Genomic DNA, 9,977 nt, shown 5'->3' on the forward strand with positions numbered 1-9,977 from the left:
GTCCCTGGCTAGAGAGTGAGGGCACAGTTGTAGAATTGGCTACCTGGATATTAAGACTTTTACTGAGCTTACTCTGGGCCAGACAGTGCTCGACACGCCCGTCCCACTGCTCTCTCTTCTCGCTCGGCTAACTCTGCTTCCTGCTCTCTGCTCCCACCCCAGGGCGCTGCCAGGACAGGGTGGGGCGGTAAAACAGGCTATACTGAGTGTTTGAGACTCACAGTGAAGGAGCTAAAATGTGAAAGGGTTTAAACATCGTCTCCTCAGGCACCATCTCTTCCCATCTCTCCTCGGGCCTCAGCTTGCTGCCCTTGTCCCACGACCTGACCCCCTTCCCCCTCTTTCCTGCTTTCCCAAGCCTCCTCGCCCCCCATGTCTGGGAACAGAGCAATTGAGCACTATTTCCTTTTCCCTCACCTTTAGGTCATGCCCACGTGGCCTGGCTGTGTCCCTATGTTGTGTGGGGTTGGAGGACTCACTGAATTTTCCGCTTAAGAGTTCTTTCGAGTGACTTTCTAAACGACTGAGCCATCTTCTCTTGGATTGACTGTGTCGCCTTTTTAATTTACAGCCGGTTTCTGCTTTAAATTGCACTTCCTGCCTTACTTGTCTCTTGGGTTTTGTTCTGGATAGCTGTCTTCACATCGGAACACAGTAGCGCGGCCCTGCTCTCAGGGAGGTTGCAGTCCAGGGGGAGACAGAGCAGTGAGAGCCGCCCAATGACAGAGTGCTCTGTGTGGGCTACGGAGAGACAAGGGCCGCCTAACCTGGCGTCTGGGTGGTAGAAGGTGCCCAGAGGTGGCACTTGAACTGGGTCTTGAAGGACAAATTCAAATTGGCCTCTCAAACAAGGGGGAGAAGGCATTCCAGGCAGAAGGCACAGCCTCAGCAAAAATAGGCACTCAAGAAGCTTCAGGCTGGGGCCGGCGCCGTGGCTTAGCGGTTAAGTGCGGGTGCTCCGCTGTTGGCCACCTGGGTTCGGACCCCGGGCGCGCACCGACGCACCACTTCTCCAGCCATGCTGAGGCCGCGTCCCACATACAGCAACTAGAAGGATGTGCAACTATGACGTACAACTATCTACTGGGGCTTTGGGGAAAAAAAAAGGAGGAGGATTGGCAATAGATGTTAGCTCAGGGCCGGTCTTCCTCAGCAAAAAGAGGAGGATTAGCATGGATGTTAGCTCAGGGCCAGCCTTCCTCAGCAAAAAGAGGAGGATTGGCACGGATGTTAGCTCAGGGCTGATCTTCCTCACAAAAAAAAGAAGCTTCAGGCTGGATGTGAAATGAAAGCAAGTGTGGGAAGACATGAGGCTGGAATGTGGGGAGCAGGTGGTGGTCGCTCTGCCTTGTAACCTCTCTGAGGCGACGGAAGCCTGGAGCCTGGGAGCAGGTGCAGGGAAGATTGGGAATTGCAGAGGGATGTGGAGACAGAGGTTCAGTGAGAGGAAAGACGCTGGCTTGCTGAGGGAGGGGAGGAGGGGCTGGATTCGAGAACTTGTTAAGAAGTGAGACTGGTGCACATTCTCAGGAGGAGCCTGAGGGGAAAGGTGCCTGTCAGGAAGTTGTCTTCTGAGCTGGGGATCAAAGGTGGGAACTAATGGAGCAGAAGAGACAGTTGTCCCAGAGCTGGGCCTCGAGGGCAGTGGTCTCATGTCCCCTCCCAGGTTAGGCACTGATGGTAGGTGGACCCTAAAACAGCATCGGGGAGAGAAGGCTTCTTTTAAATGGGTCTGCAGGGATCTACTCTGCAGAGAGGAGCTCCAGGTCCATGCTCTCACCTCTCAGGTGCTCTGTCCACCTCTCTCCCCGCTAGCCCACCCCATCCCCTTTCTGTCCAGCCTGGCAGAAGAGAAAGGTGAGAAGAGAAAGGCAGTCCCGGGAGGGGTGAGCTCCAGGTTACTGGAGCTGCAGGAGCAGAGCTGGGGGAGCGCCCCAGGCTGGGAACCTAGAGGGGCTTGGGATCCTGCCAGTTCTGCCTGCCGGGGACACAGCCCTCACCTGGCTTTCTCCCTTCCTCCTGCTCCCCAGCGCCACTGCACCCCAGTGCCTATACTTGAGCCACCCAGCTTTGCAGCCACTCATGGTGTGTGGGTGTGCCCCCAAATCAAGCCCTCAGCAGTGTTACCCCATGCCTGCTCAACTTCAAGGCTGGGCTCAAAGCTCCTCGGGAGAGGCACTGTGTCCTCTGCAACCCCATAACTTCTGGGTCACTCGTCTCGGCACATCTCGCTATGTCACCGCCAACCGGTGCCTGTTTCCACACTGGCTTCCTCCTACTCTGGGGGCCTTTTGAGGGCTGACACTTTCTTATGACCCAGCCTGAGCGATGTCACATGGGGCTCGCTGCCAATATGGAAGTCTCTGCCTTTGGGAGCTCACTGTGGCCACCTGTGCTGCCGTCCTGCGCTGAAAGTCAAGCAGTCTTTAGAAGCTTATTAACGTGCAAGACGCCACCACGCACCCACCAGAAAGGCTGACATTAGAGACAGACAATCACTGGGCATGTGGAACCACCAGAACTCTCCTGCACTGTTGGAAAGCGTGCCAATTGATATGAGCACCGTATGGAGGTATCTACTAATGCTAAACATCGGCCTGCCCCATGACCCGGGCAGAATGAGAGCCTGTGTCTGCTGAAGGGCAAGTGTGAGAACGTTCACAGCAGCTTCATTCGTCATAGCCCAAATGTAGAACAACCCAAATGTCCATCAAGAGGAGAATGGATAAACGGTGGTATATTCATACAACGGAATACTACTCAGCAATAAAAAAGGACCAACTATTGGTACACGTACAACACAGATGAACTATAGCTACACGTACAACACAGATGAACATCACAGGCAAAATATTAAACACAAGAAGCCAGACACAAAAGCACCCATAGTGCACGACTCCATTTATATAAAGTTCAGGAACAGACAAAGCTAATTGATGGTAATAGGAGCCAGTGGTGCCTCTGCTGTGGGTGTGGTATTGACTAGGCAGGGGCATGAAGGAACCTTCTAGGAAAGGTTCTCTGGAGTGTTCTCTGGCTTGATGTAGGTGGTGATTACAAGAGTGTATGTATATGTAAATAAATCATCAAGTTATACACTTAAGATGAGTGTACTCTGTGTATGTTATTCTGCAATAAGAAAGTTAAAGGTGGAAAAAAGCTTACAAAAGGGCTTCTGAGATTCTAATTAGTTTCTTTAAACCCCACTGTAGCTTTTCCAGCAAAAATGAAGGAGGCTTGCTTGGCCTATGCTGTCTTCAGGATCCCAGAGGATTCTAATTTATGGGCAGAGAGGCCCAGGGCAAAAGCTGTTCACGGCTGCGTGCTGAACGGAGCAAGCCGGCTGTTTCCCGGGGCTAACAGGCGAGGGGAGCAGGCCCCCTCAAGCCGGCCGGGAGAGTGGGCAGCCTGGTGACCCCTCCTCCCCCAGCTGCAGCCAGACCCCTGTCTTCCTCTGTTCCTGGAACCTGCCCGACCCGGCAGTGTTTCCAGCACTTAAGGCTGGGAGCTGAGCCGCTCCTCCACTCCAGGAAAATATTTGTTCAGGGACTTGGCACCCGCAGAAGAGGAAATAAAAGCCACCTTGGAGTCGAGCAGGCGGCGCTGCTGCGGGTTGCTTTGTCTGCCGGTCCAGATTGCCTCAGCAGGCCCTCGGGCCTGCCGTCTGGGTCCCAGGAATCCCACCCCACAGACAGGCCTGCTTTAGGGATGAGCCGGGGTGCCAGCTGTTTGTTTGCACAGTTCAGGAGTCATCTGTCAGCTCAGCAAACGTTGATGAAGCCTACCGTGTGCCAGGCATGGTGCTGGGCCCTGGATGCCATTGGTGAACCAGGCCCTGTCCTTACCTTCCAGGCTGTTGGGAGGTAGTGAGGGAGGCTGACCAGTGGAAAGGCCATTACGGTCCAGCAGGAGCATTGGCCCGGGCGCTGGGGAGCCAGCCAGGCAGGGCAAGACTGCCACTCAGGGGAGGATGGGCAGGCACCTGGCATCAGGCTGAAGGATGAGTAAGGCAAAGTTAAGGGCAACCTGAGGGGTAGAGTATTCCAGGTAAACCGAAGAGCATGGCCACAGGCCCAGAGGTAAAAGAGAGCAAGAGGCTTTGGGGCATGAAGGTGGGTGGGGTCGGCTGCAGTTGGGGCCCAGGAGTCAGGAGACTGGAAGGGAAGCAGCCAGACCTCCCAGCGCGAGTTCAGGAGCGTGGACTTTATCCCCAGAGCAGGGAAAGTTTTTGTTTGTTTTGCAACATTTAAACACATTGATTTTGATTCTTGTTGATATATAAAAGTATAAATAACAAAACGAAATTGGCCTCAAATCCCACCACCCAGATATTTCCTGGGGATGTTTGAAAAATTACAATACTCTCTGCACAGGATTAGACATCCAGGCAGAACAGAAAAGTCCACAACAGAAGGGAAAGCCCCCTTCTCCCCACCTGTCTCTCTCGCCAAAGGCAATCTCATTGAACAGGTTTTCGGTGTGTGCTTCCAGAAATTTTTTCCATGCATGTATTGGTGAGGATAAGTCTACGCTTTTAGAGAGTTAGAACAAAGGGATGGGTCTATACGCAGAGGTCTGCAGCGTCCTTTCCTGACGGTTTGGTTTCAGAACGCGTAGTCAGTCTCACCCCATTCTTCTTCAGGTCTGTGAGGCATATACCAATGAGGTGTTACTGACTCAACTCTTCCCTCTTGATGGGCATCTTACTTCCAGGCTTTTGCTGTTAGAACCATTGCTGGAATAAACCTCTCCACACAGCCATCCTACAGTATCTTATGACAGACACAGTGGACTGTTATCTGCATACACCCGGGACACCTTTCTAGCAGTGGGTTCTGGATCGAAAGGGATGTTATTTAGGATCACCCTCCAAAAATTTCACCAATTTGCCACACCTGTCACCACACCCAGACTGTGTGTGGGAGTCCCAAAGGCCACCCCCTCACCTGTCACCACACATATCATCGAGGAACCTCTTTCTTTTTTCCACTGGGGTGGGGGATGGAGACAGTATCACATGGTGGTTTTGATTTTAATTTATTTAATTGTAAATGAGGTTAAGAATCTTTTCATATGTTTTTGCCTCTTGTATTTCTTTTTTCATAGGGGAACTGGCTTTTCACATTTTTTGGCTCATTTTTCTAATGGTCTTTGTCTTTTCCTCATGGATTGGCGTGGGTTCCTTGTGTGCTAATGATTTTGAGGGGGTGGTTTTGGTCTCCAAAATATCCCTCTGGCTGCAGTGTGAGGGGAGTAGGGGGCTGGTCAACTGGGAGGCCCGTGTGGGGGTCCCTCCGAGAAGTGCCTGGCCTTGGGGAAGGGAGCCGTGATGACATTCAGGAAGGAAGACCAACCTGACTGGCCAGTGGACTGATTTTTTGTGCAATAGTCCAGCGCACTTTTGAGTCAGTGAAGAAAAACGTTGCCAACTGCCCTCCCCAAAAGTTGTGACATAGGATTCATATCGATAAACCGCATAGTTGGGCCTGAGCCTCCTTGGGCCACCTGCCTGGTATTTTTTGCATCTGCATCCCTGACTATGTGGGGCATGAGAGGGGTGGGGTGACAAGGAGGAGGGAGGTGTCAAGAACAGTTCCCAGGTTCGCACTTCAAATATTATGGTCCCATAAACCATGGAAAAGTCTCAGAAATTCCAGTGTTTCAGCACATAGTTACTGATTGACCCACATCCATCAGCGTCAGGCTGAAGTGATCCAGAGCCCCCCAAAAGGGAAATAGGGGTGCACTGGGCCTGAGCACGTGTTGGGGGAAGGCCTGGGGATCCCTAAGTGAGCACAGGCTTCTGGGTCCCACTCCCTTCTGTGTGCAGAGCAGAGGGCCTGGCACACAGGAAGTGCTTTGGAAATATCCACTAAGTGAACTTTGTGAATATTCAAATTTATGTTAAGGTCAAAATGAGTGGAAAAAGAGGCAGAGAAGAAAATGTAATTTTTTTCTATTTTTAAAAAAATTAAGATCCATTTTACATACAGTAAAATGCATTTTTATTGTTGTACAATTCTTTTACAAATGTGTACTGTTGTGTAACCACCACCACAATTATGATATAGAGCAGTTTCAGCACTCAAAATCTCCCCTATGGAAACCCCGCTGCCCACACCCAGCCCCTGGCGACTACTGCTCGGCCTTCTGTCCTGGAAGTTTTGCCTTTTCCAGGTATCCGATAAATGGAATCATGTAGCAGGAAGCCTTCTGAGTCTGGCTGCTTTCGTGTAGGAGATTGCATCTGAGCTTCATCGGAGCTGTTGCGTGCATCAGGAGTTTTCTCCTTTTCATCGCTGAGGAGTATTCCGTGGTATGGATATGGCAGCTATTCGTAATCGCCTAAAACTAGAAAATGCTCTTCAACTATAAAGATTTCCTTGTTTCTAGATTCATAAGTCAAAACTCTTCCCTTGCCCGAGTACTAATCCTGAATTTAGATCCAGAAAGCATGGTCCCTATTGACTGAAGGTGAGATGTTACCTGCAAGAACCTCCTAGGCTGAGAGGTCCCTGGTCAGGAGAGGGGCAGGGGCCAGAGGGCAGGATGACTGTCCCATCTCCTTTGGGGCAGACTCACCCCCAGCCCACGCAGTGCCTCTGGTGACCTGGAAAAGGGTTCCTCGTTTGGCACCCAGCTCAAGTTAGTGGATGGCTCGTTACCCTGTAAGGGAAAGGCGCCCTTCTCTCTAGGCTCACGAGCCTCGCACTGGGACAACAGGATTTTGGTCCCCACTTGCTCCTTGACCCAGGCAAAGCCTGCACAACCACATAGGGCAGCCCAGATTGGGGTCTCCCACCTTCAAATACGGCAGAGTGCTAAGAGCTGCAGACCTGGGAGCGAGCAAGCGTGAGGCTGTGTGAGCCACAGAGCTGGCCTGTGTGGTGTGCCCTGGGCTGCCTCAGAGCCCCTATGGGCAGTCTGGCCCCCAGAGACCTTGCTGGGGGAGCATCTTCAATCCCGAATCTGCAGAGCCCTTCCTATGCCGGGAGCCCTGACTGGCCAGGACTCACACGGGCCTCTGGCCGGCACCCCTGCTCCAGCAGCCCCAGGCCTAAGGGCTTCCCCCAATGGGGACTCTTAGTCCCCATGTTAACCTCCAAAGTGCAAGTGGTGTGGGGGGAGCAGGAGATGGGGTTACTCCTTCAGAGCTCATAGAGAAGGCAGGACAGCATGGCAGTTAAGAGAGAGACTGGAGCCAGGTGCCTGGGCTCAAAATCCTGGTCGTTCCATCTACCAGCAGTGTGATCTCCCTCACAGGGAGTCCTGAGGACTAAGAGAGTGTTATGCAGACAGCATCAGATGCTGTGGTTAGACCAGGGACATGAGGCCGGCCCCGTTGCTTAGCGGTTAAGTGCGCGCGCTCTGCTTCTGGTGGCCTGGGTTTGGATCCCAGGCGTGCACCAGCGCACCGCTTCTCCGGCCATGCTGTGACGGCGTCCCACACACAGCAACTAGAAGGATGTGCAACTATGACATACGACTATCTACTGGGGCTTTGGGGAGAAAAAGGGAAAAAAAGGAGGAGGATTGGCAACAGGTGTTAGCTCAGGGCCGGTCTTCCTCAGCAAAAAGAGGAGGATTGCCATGGATATTAGCTCAGGGCTGATCTTCCTCACACACACAAAAAACAAAAAAACCAGAGACAGTACCAAGGGCTGCGAAGGTGTCAGGAGCCCCAGGGTGGACGTTGACCTGCTGGACACTCTCCCTCTGGATCTCGGTTTCCCCATCTGTAGGATGTGGCCGTAGTTGAGATCACCCCTCACATCCTGCAGGATTCTGCCAGAGAAGGGTGACCAGACCCAGTGAGAACCAGGCCCTGGGCCTTCCATGCTGCAGACTCCTGGGAGGTAGTCCCTGCAGACTGAGGGTCCGCAACAGGCCCCAAGTGTCCCCAGCACTCCCTGAGCCTCCCCGTGAGTCCAGCCTGGCTACTCTTGAGCCGTGACAGAAACTGTGGTACATGGGCTTGTCCAAGTTCCAGCTTATCGCTGCCTGGCCATAGTCCACAGAAGAAGGAAGACTTTTATCAACTGCTTTTCTCTCTACCACAAGGTCCTCAAAGCCATACAAAATATTTCTATATCTTTCTCTTTTTTTAGTATCAGATGTGCTACCACTAGAACCTATTAGAGAAGTCCTGTTTCCCAGTGTGACAGACAGGTAGCTTTCAGGCCTGAGAATGCAGACACAAAGCAGGGCTTCCTTCCTTCCTGCATAGGGAACTTGACCATGCTCTTCACACAAAGGGCCACATCACCACTGTTTCTCAAGGTGGGCTTAGCTGTCCCTGAGATGTGCCTTTCAGCTATAACAGCACGAGGCTGGCAACCCAAGGCTCATAGAATGCCTCTCCCCAAATAGGGCTTCCACCTACAGTGTTCAAGGGGGCTGTCACAGTCATCAGCCATCGCCTTCTCACACACCCCTGGGGCTGTGTAGCAGTGCCAGTATTGTCATCATTCCCATTTTACAGATGAGGAAACAGAGGCCTGGAGAGGAGAAAGATTTGCTCAAGGTTACAGGGCTGGGCCTTCAGGCACTCCCTCCCCCCACTCAGTTATACGGCCCGTGGTGGGGGCAGAAGAGGGGACTGGTGGGGAAGGGCTGGCTTCTCTGCCTGGACACTTTCAGTCCACGCCCGACGGTCAGCCCTTCTTCTCAGCCCTGCCTTTCCAACCCCTTCCTCGCCTGCACCCACAGACAGAGCAAGTTTCTCTTAGGAGCCAGGAGCAGCCCCTTACCCTGCAGAGGGCAGGCCCGGAGCCCAGACCCAGCGCTCAGCCAGGCTCTGCTGAGACAAGCTTCCGGACGGCGCAGAAGCCCATAACACCCGAGGCCTCAGTTTCCTCATGAAAACCAGGAATGCCTGTGCCTACCTTCAGGTTCAGATGAGACTTTGCAAGAGATTTTTAAAAGTTCTGTCTCCTGATGCATGCCAGGCAGCAGGGTTTTGGACGATTACTAATAATAGTTGCCATCCACCACCTGCCTAGAATGCGCCAGGCCCTGCACACACCTGCTCTCGGATTTCTGGGACCCAACAGTACAGCAGTAGGAGCACGAGCTTTGGAATCAGACCCCACTTTACTTGCTCTGTGACTATAAACACAGAACCTCTGCTTTTTCTTCTGTGAAATGGGGCTGACAGCTCTGATCTTGTAGGGCTGTAGGGGGTGAAATAAGATAATGTGAGTAAAGAGCACCCCCAAAAACTGCATTTTGCCGTGGGCACTTTGCACGCCCTCTGTAAATAGCGGCTATTACTCTTATGTTCACAAAAACCCTGAGGAGCAGGTTTACTATCCCCATTTTACAGAGGGGGAAATGGAGGCCCTGAGCCATCACTTCAATGGGAAAGGGTGGCTTCCCCGAAAGGCCTGGGTGAGGTGCCAAAGTCAACAATGATAACCTGCCTTGCAGGAAACCATGGTCACAAAGACACGAACAGCTGGCAGCGGGGTGGCAGCTCACTTCTGCCCTAACCCCAGCCGGCTCTGTGCCCCTCGTGCCAGAGGGCAGCCTGGGGGTGACACAGGCATATCTCAGATCCAGGAGCTGGGGGACGCACCCTCCCCCAATAGAGGGCAAGTATGGCCGTGCTCCCGTTCCTGTCCTGCAGCTCTCCTAGTAAGCTGGCCAAGGAAGTGGCACCAGGCTCTGTGGGGACAGGTCCAAGAGAGCAACTGGGGACCCAGGGGCACCTCTTCCCATGGAGCCCTGGGCCCCGAGCACACCACTGCATGCATCTCACTCCCTCAGCACAATCACTGAGGCCTCTTCTGGGTCAGAGGACGGGACCCAGAGACCCAGCCCCGAACATGGCCCTGGCCTCTGCAGAGCCCACAGTTTCGTGGCAGAGACAGACACACATTATTAAATAATGTAGATGTCCAAGGGCAGTATTCTAGGGACACTGATGAAGGGCACCTAATCCAGCTTGAGGAGTTAGAGAAGGCGGCATGGAGGAG

The sequence above is a fragment of the Ceratotherium simum genome, chromosome 11 (assembly GCF_057802395.1).
Source record: "Ceratotherium simum simum isolate JZ-2026a chromosome 11, ASM5780239v1, whole genome shotgun sequence".
Taxonomy (NCBI): domain Eukaryota; kingdom Metazoa; phylum Chordata; class Mammalia; order Perissodactyla; family Rhinocerotidae; genus Ceratotherium; species Ceratotherium simum.